This window comes from Lissotriton vulgaris, chromosome 12, assembly GCF_964263255.1.
Source record: "Lissotriton vulgaris chromosome 12, aLisVul1.2, whole genome shotgun sequence".
Taxonomy (NCBI): Eukaryota; Metazoa; Chordata; class Amphibia; order Caudata; family Salamandridae; genus Lissotriton; species Lissotriton vulgaris.
Genome location: NC_141700.1, coordinates 445,648,085 through 445,663,015, shown reverse-complemented (window position 1 = coordinate 445,663,015; position 14,931 = coordinate 445,648,085). Strand labels below are relative to the sequence as shown.

The following is a 14,931-nucleotide window of genomic DNA, read 5'->3' as shown; positions in this document are numbered from 1 at the left end:
TTATATATTTATAATTTCATGGTAAACCTCTGAAATTCAGCTATCCAAATCTCCCGAGTTAACTATCATTAGCAGTTCTTCACATGCTGGACTTCCAGGAATTTGGGCAAAATGGCTTGTTAGCTCAGATGGTTAGGGCGTGGTGGTAATAACGCCAAGGTCACAGGTTCGATCCCTGTACAGGCCATGTTTAATTGTTTGAAAAAAGAGTAATTTTTCTTGTGTTTCATTCTTGACTGTTTATCACCTTGGATCAAACGCTGCTTGAAGGATTGGATAAATACATTTGATATAGTTGTTGAATTAATTATTATTCTGAAAGCTCCTGGAATATCTATTAATGGTTCTAAGTTCTAACGCCAAGTAACTAAATCTTCTATTTATTGCAATTTATTAAGGTCATTTTTGTTTTGTCTTGTTGATGAAATATAAAGATAGTATGAATGTAAACAGCTGAATATAAGCTTTCCAACTATCCTGGGTTAACAATCAATAGAACTTCATCATCTGCTATTTCTTCAATGGTATGCTATATATTTATTGAGCCTATTAGTTTAGTCTTTAGAGCATAAAGGTAAAAATGCCAAGGACATACTTTCAATCAATCTCCTAGCCAATACTTGATGCTCCTTTAATGTTGAAAATAGATGTATTTTCTTCTGTATCATGTGTATCTCTATATTTCCTTTGAGGGGAAGCTGATAGAATGATTAAATGAATCAATTGCATATAGGTGATGAATTGTTATTTATTGCTAAAACACATGGAAAAACATTAATGGTTCTAAGTTCTAACACTAAGTATGAAAATCTCTTTTGTATTGCAATTTTTTTAAAGTCATATTAGTTTCTTCATGTTGATATTATATATTTATAACTTCATGGTAAACCTCTGAAATTAAGCTTTCCAAATCTCCCGGGTTAACTATCATTAGCACTTCTTCATATGCTGGACTTCCAGGAAATTGTGCAAAACGGCCTGTTAGCTCAGATGGTTAGAGCGTGGTGCTAATAACGCCAAGGTCACAGGTTCGATCCCTGTACAGGCCAAGTTTAATTGTTTGAAAAAAGATTAATTTTTCTTGTGTCTCATTTTTGACTGTTTATCACCTTGGATCAAACACTGCTTGAAGGATTGGATAAATACATTTGATATAGTTGTAGAAATAATTATTATTCTGAAAGCTCCTGGAATATCTATTAATGGTTCTAAGTTCTAACGCCAAGTAACTTAATCTCTTATTTATTGCAATTTATTGAGGTCATTTTTGTTTTGTCTTGTTGATGAAATATAAAGATAGTATGAATGTAAACAGCTGAATATAAGCTTTCCAATTATCCCGTGTTAACAATCAGTAGCACTTCATAATAATAAAGGAATTTATAAAGCGCCTGGTGACGCCATCCCGGCGTGTCCCCGCGCTGTGGAGTGAGCAGCAGGAAAAAGTGAGAGACCTATAGGGTAAAAAGGTGGGTTTTTAAAAGTTTCCTAAATATTGTCTCTGTCTCTGCAAGTCTAATGTTCAGAGGGAGAGAATTCCAATTTTTGGCCGCCAGCGCACGAAAGGAGCGCCCTCCCATTCTGGCCTTGTTTATCCGGGGGGCTTTCAGAAGTCCAGTTCCTTCGGAGCGTAGTGCTCTGTTGGGCACATAAGGGATAGCAAGATCCTTTAGGTATTCAGGGGCTTTCTGAGAGGTTATCCTGTGACATATGAGGAGCGCTTTGAACAGGATCCTCTTTTTTATAGGGAGCCAGTGAAGGGCAGCCAAGGTGGGCTTTGAGGCAGCTCTTTTGGGTAGTCTGAGGACTAACCTAGCTGCCGTGTTCTGAAGGACCTGCAGCTTTCTAATGTTCTTCTCGGAAGTCCCTAAGAGTAGAACATTACCGTAATCGATACGGGAGGTGACTAGAGCTTGGGTCATCGTGCGTCTGGCCTCTAAAGGAAGAAGGTCCAGAGTACGGTTAAGGGTCTTCAACACCCCAAAGCATTTCCCTACTAGCTTCTGGACGTGGCTGTCAAAGGAGAGTCTAGGATCGACCCATACACCCAAGTTCTTTGCTTCCTTACAAGGAGAAGGTAGAGGGCCTAAACAAGGGGGCCACCATTCCTGATTCCAACTAGCCGTGTTTCCCCCAATCACCAGAACCTCTGTTTTAGAGCCATTGAGCTTCAGGCAGTGTTGGTCCATCCAGCCTGCAAGCTCCTGCATGCAAGTTTTAAAATTTGCGGCAGCTAAGGTGGGTGCCTGGGATAGGGAGATGAGGAGTTGGGTATCGTCGGCATAAGATACTATTTTTATGCCGTACGATTGGACCACATCCGCCAACTGGGCCATATAAAGGTTAAACAGGGTGGGGCTCAGGGCAGAGCCCTGAGGCACCCCCTGTTCTAGGGCAATGCTGTCTGAGAGGGAATTTCCTCTCTGAACCTGAAAGCTGCGATCTATGAGGAAAGCTTTGAGCCAGCCCAGTGCAGCCTTGGTGACCCCAGCCTGGTTTAGACACCGTAGCAAGATGGAATGAGCCACAGTGTCAAACGCAGCACTGAGGTCCAGCATTATAAGTGCCATCGTATGACCCTCATCAGCTCCGGCCCGAAGCGTTTCAGTCGCTCTCAGGAGGGCGGTCTCAGTGGAGTAGTTGGTCCAGAAACCGGACTGGGAGCTATGCAGGGAGTTATTAGCTTCTAGGTGAGCCATGAGTTGTTTATTGGCAATTTTTTCGGTCACTTTTGCCAGGTATGGCAGGAGAGAGATCGGTCTCAAGTTTTCCAAGATGTCCTGACTTACATTAGGTTTCTTTTTAATTGGTAGTACAATTGCCTTCTTCCAATCAGGCGGTAGGCAAGCTGAGGAGAAAGATAGTTGGATTATGTGCCTAAAGTAAGGTTCTAGTACCTGTAAGCTCTCTCTTAGTACTTTCGGGGGGGCGGGGTCACGAGGGGAACCCGATTTGACGCTCTTACAGATGTTTATGAGTAATTCAGGAGGGGGAACCGAAAAGCACTGAAGGCAAGACTCAGTGGAACTAACAACTGCACTTTCCAAAAAATCATGGCCAGATGTGAAGTTGTCAGAGAAGCTGGCATAGATATTAGTGATTTTTCCAGAGAAATATTGTGCAATTTTATTACAAGTTTCCACTGAGTTGTTGCATGATACATTATCATTTGTGAGCACTGAAATCTCTTTAAAAATTTTAAAAAGCTCTTTAGAGGAGTTCTCTGCCTCCCCTATGCGCGTCTTGTAATGCAGGGCTTTGGAAGTGCGAATTTTTTTATAGTATTCCTTTTGCGCTTTTTTATATTGTAATTTGATGACTGGGCAGAAATTGACACGCCAGTCGCGTTCTAATTTTTTGCAAGCAGATTTAATAGCCTGGAGTTCGGGCGTATACCAAGGAGTGGATTTTCTGGCGTTTTTGAGATTGTTCATGCTGCGAATAGGAGCCGTTTTGTCTAGGGCCATTATGATTCGATTCTGCATCTGACTGTATGCTGTTTCACAGTCAGTGCCTTCTAAAGAGCCTCCTGCTGCAAGCAGTTTGTTAAAGGTATCCTGGGAAAAGCTTTTCCATTTTCTGCGCTGGTACCGGTGGACCGTGTCATTTTTAGGATCAGACTCAGATCTCTGCAAGTAAAATGGAATAATGGAGTGATCCGACCAGGGTACCGGAATTGGAGGAGAAACATGCACTCTGGAGATGTTCCCAAAGATAGGGTCAAGGAGGTGACCAAGTCTGTGAGTAGGAACTAGGTTTATCAAGTCTAGCTGCAGAGACCTGAGAGAGGACCTGATATCCTTAGCCTCGGAATCTAGGGGGTCGTCGAAATGAACATTCATATCACCGAGCACAAGGAAGCTGCTTTTCCTTATTGCTAGGTGAGCGGTGGTTTCTAACAGGCTAGATGTAAAATCATACAGTCTCCCAGGAGGTCTGTACATGAGAATGCCTGAAATGGAAAGTTGGGGGTTTATGATGATGGTAAACGATCCTGCTTCACTATGATCAATAGTAATAGGCGATAGGGAGCATTGAATGGGAGTTTTAGTGGCAATAGCAATTCCTCCTCCCCTGCCATCCTTCCTATCCAATCTGGACAGGGAGTAGCCAGGAGGCATGGCTTCTATGATGTCAGGGTCTGAGAATTCCCCTAGCCAGGTCTCCGTAAAAAACATAATATCAAAGCCATCATCCTCCAGTAGTTGATGTATCTGTATACTATGCTTGCTAAGAGAGCGGCAGTTAATCAATCCCGCCTTAGTCTGCATAATGGAGCCAGCCTTAGTTGATTGCACGTCAGGCGTGAAAGAGCATATGGGGCAACTATGCAAGGACAGCGCCTCCATAGTATGAGTACATGGTAGAGAGACAGCGGGACAGAGATCTAGCAGCTCCTGTCTAGCGTACCGGATCTTGTGGGATGTAGAATGGCCAAGAGTCGTCGCCCCGCGCCCCGTCCGGCCGCGGACGGGCGCAGACGGGCTGGACTTTGGCTCGACTTCGGCTCGCATCCGGCGCGCCCGCTGCACGCGTCCGCTGCGCGGTCGCGGACCTCTGCACATTTATAGGAGGGGTAGGGGCGACTAGAGCGCTGAACATGCAGCCCTGAGCCCGGATGTGTTGGGCTCCTCCTCCACCCTCCGCAAACAAACGCCCAAGATGGACGCGGCGGACCGGGGCGGGAGTTCTAAGTCAAAGTGCCCAAACAAGTGATTTCAGCCCACAGGTGAGGCGCAGTTTTTAAAATAGAACACAGTAATACACTGACAAATAAAATTAGCAGTCGTCGCTAAAATTAAAAAACGCTAAAGATTCAGCGCTCCCAGTGCATGCAATGAAACACCAGCGTTAGCGGATAGAATCAGCCACTGCCACCGGCTTAACTCATCATCTGCTATTTCTTCAATAGCATGCTATATATTTAGTGAGCCTATTAGTTTAGTCTTTAGAGCATAAAGGTAAAAATGCCAAGGACATACTTTCAATCAGTCTCCAAGCCAATACTTGATGCTCCTTTAATGTTGAAAATAGATGTATTTTCTTCTGTATTATGTGTATCTCTATATTTCCTTTGAGGGGAAGCTGATAGAATGATTAAATGAATCAATTGCATATAGGTGATGAATTGTTATTTATTGCTAAAACACATGGAAAAAACATTAATGGTTCTAAGTTCTAACACTAAGTATGAAAATCTCTTTTGTATTGTAATTTTTTTAAAGTCATATTAGTTTCTTCATGTTGATAATATATATTTATAAGTTCATGGTAAACCTCTGAAATTAAGCTTTCCAAATCTCCCGGGTTAACTATCATTAGCACTTCTTCATATGCTGGACTTCCAGGAGTTTATGCAAAATGGCCTGTTAGCTCAGATGGTTAGAGCGTGGTGCTAATAACGCCAAGGTCTCAGGTTCGATCCCTGTACAGGCCAAGTTTAATTGTTTGAAAAAAGATTAATTTTTCTAGTGTCTCATTTTTGACTGTTTATCACCTTGGATCAAACGCTGCTTGAAGGATTGGATGAATACATTTGATATAGTTGTAGAATTAATTATTATTCTGAAAGGTCCTGGAATATCTATTAATGGTTCTAAGTTCTAACTCCAAGTAACCAAATCTCCTATTTATTGCAATTCATTGAGGATATTTTTGTTTTGTCTTGTTGATGAAATATAAAGATAGTATGAATGTAAACAGCTGAATATAAGCTTTCCAACTATCCCGGGTTAACAATCAGTAGCACTTCATCATCTGCTATTTCTTCAATAGTATGCTATATATTTAGTGAGCCTATTAGTTTAGTCTTTAGAGCAAAATTTAAAAAATGCCAAGGACATAATTTCAATCAGTCTCCAAGCCAATACTTGATGCTCCTTTAATGTTGAAAATAGATGTATTTTCTTCTGTATCATGTGTATCTCTATATTTCCTTTGAGGGGAAGCTGATAGAATGATTAAATGAATCAATTGCATATAGGTGATGAATTGTTATTTATTGCTAAAACACATGGAAAAAACATTAATGGTTCTAAGTTCTAACACTAAGTATGAACATCTCTTTTGCATTGTAATTTTTTTAAAGTCATATTAGTTTCTTCATGTTGATAATATATATTTATAAATTCATGGTAAACCTCTGAAATTAAGCTTTCCAAATCTCCCGGGTTAACTATCATTAGCACTTCTTCATATGCTGGACTTCCAGGAAATTGTGCAAAATGGCCTGTTAGCTCAGATGGTTAGAGCGTGGTGCTAATAACGCCAATGTCACAGGTTCGATCCCTGTACAGGCCAAGTTTAATTGTTTGAAAAAAGATTAATTTTTCTTGTGTCTCATTTTTGACTGTTTATCACCTTGGATCAAACACTGCTTGAAGGATTGGATAAATACATTTGATATAGTTGTAGAATTAATTATTATTCTGAAAGCTCCTGGAATATCTATTAATGGTTCTAAGTTCTAACGCCAAGTAACTTAATCTCTTATTTATTGCAATTTATTGAGGTCATTTTTGTTTTGTCTTGTTGATGAAATATAAAGATAGTATGAATGTAAACAGCTGAATATAAGCTTTCCAATTATCCCGGGTTAACAATCAGTAGCACTTCATCATCTGCTATTTCTTCAATAGCATGCTATATATTTAGTGAGCCTATTAGTTTAGTCTTTAGAGCATAAAGGTAAAAATGCCAAGGACATACTTTCAATCAGTCTCCAAGCCAATACTTGATGCTCCTTTAATGTTGAAAATAGATGTATTTTCTTCTGTATCATGTGTATCTCTATATTTCCTTTGAGGGGAAGCTGATAGAATGATTAAATGAATCAATTGCATATAGGTGATGAATTGTTATTTATTGCTAAATCACATGGAAAAAACATTAATGGTTCTAAGTTCTAACACTAAGTATGAAAATCTCTTTTGTATTGTCATTTTTTTAGAGTCATATTAGTTTCTTCATGTTGATATTATATAAGTATAACTTCATGGTAAACCTCTGAAATTAAGCTTTCCAAATCTCCCGGGTTAACTATCATTAGCACTTCTTCATATGCTGGACTTCCAGGAATTTGTGCAAAACGGCCTGTTAGCTCAGATGGTTAGAGCGTGGTGCTAATAACGCCAAGGTCACAGGTTCAATCCCTGTACAGGCCGAGTTTAATTGTTTGTAAAAAGATTAATTTTTCTTGTGTCTAATTTTTGACTGTTTATCACCTTGGATCAAACCCTGCTTGAAGGATTGGATGAATACATTTGATATAGTTGTAGAATTAATTATTATTCTGAAAGCTCCTGGAATATCTATTAATGGTTCTAAGTTCTAACGCCAAGTAACTAAATCTTCTATTTATTGCAATTTATTGAGGTCATTTTTGTTTTGTCTTGTTGATGAAATATAAAGATAGTATGAATGTAAACAGCTGAATATAAGCTTTCCAACTATCCCGGGTTAACAATCAATAGCACTTCATCATCTGCTATTTCTTCAATGGTATGCTATATATTTATTGAGCCTATTAGTTTAGTCTTTAGAGCATAAAGTTAAAAATGCCAAGGACATACCTTCAATCAGTCTCCAAGCCAATACTTGATGCTTCTTTAATGTTAAAAATAGATGTATTTTCTTCTGTATCATGTGTATGTCTATATTTCCTTTGAGGGGATGCTGATAGAATGATTAGATGAATCAATTGCATATAGGTGATGAATTGTTATTTATTGCTAAAACACATGGAAAAAAACATTAATGGTTCTAAGTTCTAACACTAAGTATGAAAATCTCTTTTGTATTGTAATTTTTTTAGAGTCATATTAGTTTCTTCATGTTGATATTATATAAGTATAACTTCATGGTAAACCTCTGAAATTAAGCTTTCCAAATCTCCCGGGTTAACTATCATTAGCACTTCTTCATATGCTGGACTTCCAGGAATTTGTGCTAAACGGCCTGTTAGCTCAGATGGTTAGAGCGTGGTGCTAATAACGCCAAGGTCACAGGTTCAATCCCTGTACAGGCAGAGTTTAATTGTTTGTAAAAAGATTAATTTTTCTTGTGTCTAATTTTTGACTGTTTATCACCTTGGATCAAACACTGCTTGAAGGATTGGATAAATACATTTGATATAGTTGTAGAATTAATTATTATTCTGAAAGCTCCTGGAATATCTATTAATGGTTCTAAGTTCTAACGCCAAGTAACTTAAACTCTTATTTATTGCAATTTATTGAGGTCATTTTTGTTTTGTCTTGTTGATGAAATATAAAGATAGTATGAATGTAAACAGCTGAATATAAGCTTTCCAACTATCCCGGGTTAACAATCGATAGAACTTCATCATCTGCTATTTCTTCAATGGTATGCTATATATTTATTGAGCCTATTAGTTTAGTCTTTAGAGCATAAAGTTAAAAATGCCAAGGACATACTTTCAATCAATCTCCTAGCCAATACTTGATGCTCCTTTAATGTTGAAAATAGATGTATTTTCTTCTGTATCATGTGTATCTCTATATTTCCTTTGAGGGGAAGCTGATAGAATGATTAAATGAATCAATTGCATATAGGTGATGAATTGTTATTTATTGCTAAAACACATGGAAAAACATTAATGGTTCTAAGTTCTAACACTAAGTATGAAAATCTCTTTTGTATTGCAATTTTTTTAAAGTCATATTAGTTTCTTCATGTTGATATTATATATTTATAATTTCATGGTAAACCTCTGAAATTCAGCTATCCAAATCTCCCGGTTTAACTTTCATTAGCAGTTCTTCACATGCTGGACTTCCAGGAATTTGGGCAAAATGACTTGTTAGCTCAGATGGTTAGAGCGTGGTGCTAATAACGCCAAGGTCACAGGTTCGATCCCTGTACAGGCCAAGTTTAACTGTTTGAAAAAAGAGTAATTTTTCTTGTGTTTCATTCTTGACTGTTTATCACCTTGGATCAAACGCTGCTTGAAGGATTGGATGAATACATTTGATATAGTTGTAGAATTAATTATTATTCTGAAAGCTCCTGGAATATCTATTAATGGTTCTAAGTTCTAACGCCAAGTAACTAAATCTTCTATTTATTGCAATTTATTGAGGTCATTTTTGTTTTGTCTTGTTGATGAAATATAAAGATAGTATGAATGGAAACAGCTGAATATAAGCTTTCCAACTATCCCGGGTTAACAATCGATAGCACTTCATCATCTGCTATTTCTTCAATGGTATGCTATATATTTATTGAGCCTATTAGTTTAGTCTTTAGAGCAAAAAGTTAAAAATAGCAAGGACATATTTTCAATCAGTCTCCAAGCCAATACTTGATGCTCCTTTAATGTTGAAAATAGATGTATTTTCTTCTGTATCATGTGTATCTCTATATTTCCTTTGAGGGGAAGCTGATAGAATGAATAAATGAATCAATTGCATATAGGTGATGAATTGTTATTTATTGCTAAAACACATGGAAAAACATTAATGGTTCTAAGTTCTAACACTAAGTATGAACATCTCTTTTGTATTGTAATTTTTTTAAAGTCATATTAGTTTCTTCATGTTGATATTATATATTTATAACTTCATGGTAAACCTCTGAAATTAAGCTTTCCAAATCTCCCGGGTTAACTATCATTAGCACTTCTTCATATGCTGGACTTCCAGGAAATTGTGCAAAATTGCCTGTTAGCTCAGATGGTTAGAGCGTGGTGCTAATAACGCCAAGGTCACAGGTTCGATCCCTGTACAGGCCAAGTTTTATTGTTTGAAAAAAGGTTAATTTTTCTTGTGTCTCATTTTTGACTGTTTATCACCTTGGATCAAACACTGCTTGAAGGATTGGATAAATACATTTGATATAGTTGTAGAATTAATTATTATTCTGAAAGCTCCTGGAATATCTATTAATGGTTCTAAGTTCTAACGCCAAGTAACTTAAACTCTTATTTATTGCAATTTATTGAGGTCATTTTTGTTTTGTCTTGTAGATGAAATATAAAGATAGTATGAATGTAAACAGCTGAATATAAGCTTTCCAACTATCCCTGGTTAACAATCGATAGAACTTCATCATCTGCTATTTCTTCAATGGTATGCTATATATTTATTGAGCCTATTAGTTTAGTCTTTAGAGCATAAAGTAAAAAATGCCAAGGACATACTTTCAATCAATCTCCTAGCCAATACTTGATGCTCCTTTAATGTTGAAAATAGATGTATTTTCTTCTGTATCATGTGTATCTCTATATTTCCTTTGAGGGGAAGCTGATAGAATGATTAAATGAATCAATTGCATATAGGTGATGAATGGAAAGGGGCGACCACTCGGTCCCCCCGCACGTATGGCAGAGTACCACGATCCCCCCGGGAAGCCATCTTGGGCGGGAGGCGAGTCTCGGCTGGTATGCCCGAAGCGGCGTAGCCGGGGCGCGCTTTTTCCCGCCCTAGAGTGGGCTGGCCTAGACACTGACGCGGCTGGCCACGCCCTCCGGGCAGGCAGGGGCGGGTTTACGCCCGCCCTGAAGACGGATAAAAGGGGACGCAAGACCAGAAGGCATCCTCTTGTTCCTGTGCTCTGAAGCTGCACCTCCTCGCTGCACGTGAGCTCGAGACGGAACGAAGAGCCAATTTTGAGCGTTGTAATCTTTCTTTTGTCTTACAGATACTCTGTCGGAGAAATGCCCAAGAAAGGCGGAAAGAGAATGACGACTGAACAGATGCTTCGGGTCCTCATGAAGGAGATGACCGAGCTGAAGAAGCGGGTGGCGGAGAGAGAGGGGGAAGGGGGGCCGGAACGTCCTTCGGCTGGAGCAGCCCCAGGAGGGAGAGCCAAGAGGCCAAGGAGGGGACCAGCTGGGGGAGACGTCCCGGTTCCCTGTACCCCGCTCGAAGCGCCAACCCCAGTACCTGTGGAGGGGAATCCGATTCCCGTGGTGGTCACCCCGGTGTCCAATGAAGATATGCCGCCCGAGCTGGCAGCACAACTTGCAGCGTGGTTGGGCGAAAGTAGTGAGGGCGCCACGGCTGTCGACGCGCAGGCGCTGATGAAGCAATTGCGCGAGAAACGGGATGCAGCCAAGGTGTCCGCGCCGGCTGCAGTAGTTGACAAGTCACCAGGGACGATTACGACCGCAGAGGCAGTGTCCGGTGCAGGTAAGCGGCCATTGCCGATTGCGAGGGACGAGTCAGCACCCTCTCGTAGAGAAAGGTTGGGTCAACATGTGCCTTTGGCAATTAAAGAGAAGATTTGGGCGGGGGAATATGTGAACATCTTCTCGTTGCTTGTTGATCATTATGAGGTGGAGCACGTTAAGGGCCAGAAAGACCTCATGCATCCGGGTGTTTGGCGCGCAAAAATGGCCGCCTTTAAAGTGAATGAGAATATTGGCAATTGGGGCAAAGCATGGGGGATTTTTACGTCGATCTTGGGGGAACGTAGGCCCGAGTTGCTTTCCGAGTTGCCGACCTATCAGTCGCGAATCATGGGGTACTCGACGTCACACCCGGGTAACCATTGGTTCTGCTACGATAATCTTTTTAGAAAGGCTAAAGAGCATAATAAAAGCTTAACCTGGGATTGTTATGATTTTTTGACATGGGATAAAATGAAGGAGACAGGAATGTTGAAGATACCATTGGTAGGGAGTAATGTTGGCGAATCCTCCCGCCAATATGCGGGGACGCCCTTTCGATCAGGTACGGGTACCGACGATTACTCGAGACCTGCCGGCAATACAGGGAAAAGGGGGTTCTGCTGGAATTTCAACAGAGGAAAATGTACTAGGCCCCAGGGATCGTGTAAATTTAAACACGAATGTAGCGGGTGAGGGTCGTCCCATCCTGAGTCCACGTGCAGAGCCAAAACGGGTGATAACGGGGGTAGAGGAGGCGCCAAACAGGTCTAACATAGTCCGAGGGGCGCCTTTACCTACCCCGATTGATACCTTGGCGATGATTCCCTGGCTCAGTGAATACCCGGATCGTACTTCTGCTGGGGTGCTGCGGAACGGGTTTTCGTATGGTTTCCGCATCCCGGTAGGGGACTTTCAGGGTGTGGAGAAGTGTGAAAATCAACTTTCGGTCCTGCAGCATACGACCGTGGTACAGGATAAGATCCGGAAAGAGGTTACTCGAGGTCGGGTTGCTGGCCCGTTTAGTGTACCCCCGGTGCAGGGTTTTGTTTGTTCTCCTTTAGGGGTGGTCCCCAAGAAGGACCCGGGTGAGTTCCGACTGATTCATAATTTATCAGCTCCACGTGGTCTTTCTGTAAACGATGCAATAGACCCAGAAGTGTGTTCGGTGCGGTACGCATCCTTCGATGAGGCCGTAGCCATTTTGAATCGCCTGGGGCCCGGGGCGCTGATGGCGAAGTCAGATATCGAGTCAGCGTTCCGATTGCTCCCGGTACACCCAGACGACCAGCGTCTCCTGGGTTTCATGTTTCAGGGTCATTATTACATGGATAGGTGTATGCCGATGGGGTGCTCTATATATTGTGCCTATTTCGAGAAATTCAGTAGTTTTCTACAATGGGTCTTCACAAAGAGGACGGGTTTCCAACATGTAATGCATTACCTTGATGATTTTCTGTTCCTTGGGGCAGCCGGGGATCTCGAATGTGGCCAGGCCTTGGCCGAATTTTGTGTGTTAATGAAGCAGTTTGGTGTGCCATTGGCACCAGGTAAGACGGTGGGTCCTGCGACTTGCCTCGAGTTTCTGGGGATCGAGTTAGACTCCAATGAGGGTTGTTTTCGTTTACCAGCTGACAAAGTGTGGAAGTTCAGGGCAGCCCTGCAAATGTGTATAAATCAATCTAAAATTACGCTGCATCAATTACAGCAGTTGGTGGGACAGTTGAATTTTGCCCTGAGGGTTATACCGATGGCCCGCCCTTTTTCCCGTTCAATTGCCCAAGCTATGGTCGGCCTAAAGGAGGGTCATCATCGCACGAGACTATCGGCTGAGGTCCGCCAGGACATGCGCATTTGGTTGGCATTTCTGGCGGATTTTAATGGTCGAGTCATCTGGAACAAACCGGCCGTGTCCTCTGAAGAACTGGGGCTATGGACAGATTCGGCAGGTAGCATAGGTTTTGGTGCCATCTTCGGCACAAAATGGTCGGCACAAAGGTGGCCGGCATGGTGGCATGACACTGGACTGACAAGTAATATTGCTTTCCTGGAACTTTTCCCCATTTTGGTGGCCCTGAGAACCTGGCCCGAAGGGTTCAAAGATCACTCTGTGGTATTTTGGTCTGACAATATGACCGTGGTCGAGTGCATCAATAGCCAGGCAGCACGATGTAAACTGATTTTAAGACTGCTCAAAGAAATTGTTCTACTGTGTATGCAACTGAATGTGCTATTCAGAGCAAAACATGTCCCGGGGGTAATGAATCAGGCGGCTGATGCACTGTCTCGTTTTCATATGCAGGCTTTCTCGGGTTTCCTTCCCACAGCGGACCCAGAGCCGGCACCCTTTCCCGAAGCTCTCTGGTCTCTCGGTGCCCCGAACTTCGTCACCTCGTGGGAGAGAGCCTAGCACCAAGGACGAGGAAGGCATATGAAGGGGCGTTTCGGTCCTATTTAGCCTTTTTGGGGACTGATAGAGAGGGGCTTTGGGGCCACGAGGAATGGGTAGTGAATTTTCTGATGTCCTTAGGTGGGGCTGGGAAATCGGTGGCTACGGCCCAGAGGCATCGTGCTGCCATTTCCTTTGTTGCCAGGGCTCATAGTATCCAGGACCCGACAGCGTCTTTCGTTGTACAGAAAGCGCTGCGTGGGTGGCAACGCCTTGAGGGTCGCAGAGTAGATGAGAGGCGCCCGATAGGTTTGGATAGGTTGGCCCAGTTGTTGGCCACACTCCCTGCCACATGTTCATCTCAGTTTGAGACGGTTTTGTTCCGAGCCGCTTTTACGCTGGCATTTCACGGAGCGATGCGGGTGAGCGAACTGGTGGCAAGGAACAAACAGGATGTGACAGGGGGTTTGTGCCAGGAACACGTTCAGATCAGAGGAGTGACAATGACTGTCTCCTTTGTCAGGTCCAAGACCGATCAAGGTGGGATGGGTGACTGCATAATCATACGCAGGATTCCCGGGTCCTCCATGTGTCCGGTACAGTGTTTAGAAGACTACCTAGCACGAAGGGTGGCATCATGGGGGGGGACCTTGTTGAGACACGCGGACGCCACCCCACTGACGAAATTTCAGTTTCAGCGGGTGCTTGCGATGTCAATCGCCGCTGCGGGCTTGAACCCGGGCGAGTTTGGGACCCATTCCTTTAGGATAGGGGCTGCTACAGAGGCTACAGCCAGGGGTCTGAATGTCGAACAAGTTAAACGTGTGGGGCGTTGGTCCTCGAACTGTTATAAAAGGTATGTGCGGTTGCACATGTTGTGAAGCTGTAATGATGTACTCACGCTTCTTGTTTTTGTTTGGTTTTCAGTTGCGCAAGCCTACGAGGCGGGGCGGACTATGCAGTCGACCCAACACCGGGCCAGCGGTCAGACATCACCGGCTGTGAAAAAGGAGGTGTGGGTCGTGGGCCACTCATACGTGAGGCGTGCCGCGGACGTATTCAAAGCAGGTGACATGATTCACGTAGCTGGGGAATACGGGTACAGTGTGTCCTTCTACGGAAGAGGCGGTCTCTGTATTGACCAGTTTCAAGCATTTTTCGAGGGTTTGTTAGGGCGGACGAGGTCACCGCCGTCTATAGTCATAGTACATCTAGGGGGCAATGATTTGGTCACCACCGGTAGACGACTTCTCCTGGAGGCAATGCTTTCCACTGTAAGTTGGTTGGCGAGGAGAGTTCCGGGGTGCACAATTGCGTGGTCCCATATGATCCCACGAAAGGTGTGGCGAGGGGCTATTTCTGTTCCTGCTTTGAATCACTCTGTGAGAAAGCTTAATAACAAAGTGAGTAGGTT

At 42.6% G+C, this 14,931-nt stretch overlaps 1 non-coding gene across 1 annotated transcript; it reads left to right on the top strand.

Annotated features, from left to right (window-relative positions):
- Window positions 1-975: 975 nt before the first annotated feature.
- Window positions 976-1,049, top strand: TRNAI-AAU (transfer RNA isoleucine (anticodon AAU)). The gene has a single exon. It is a non-coding gene; the product is annotated as a tRNA-Ile (tRNA).
- The last annotated feature ends 13,882 nt before the right edge of the window (window positions 1,050-14,931 follow it).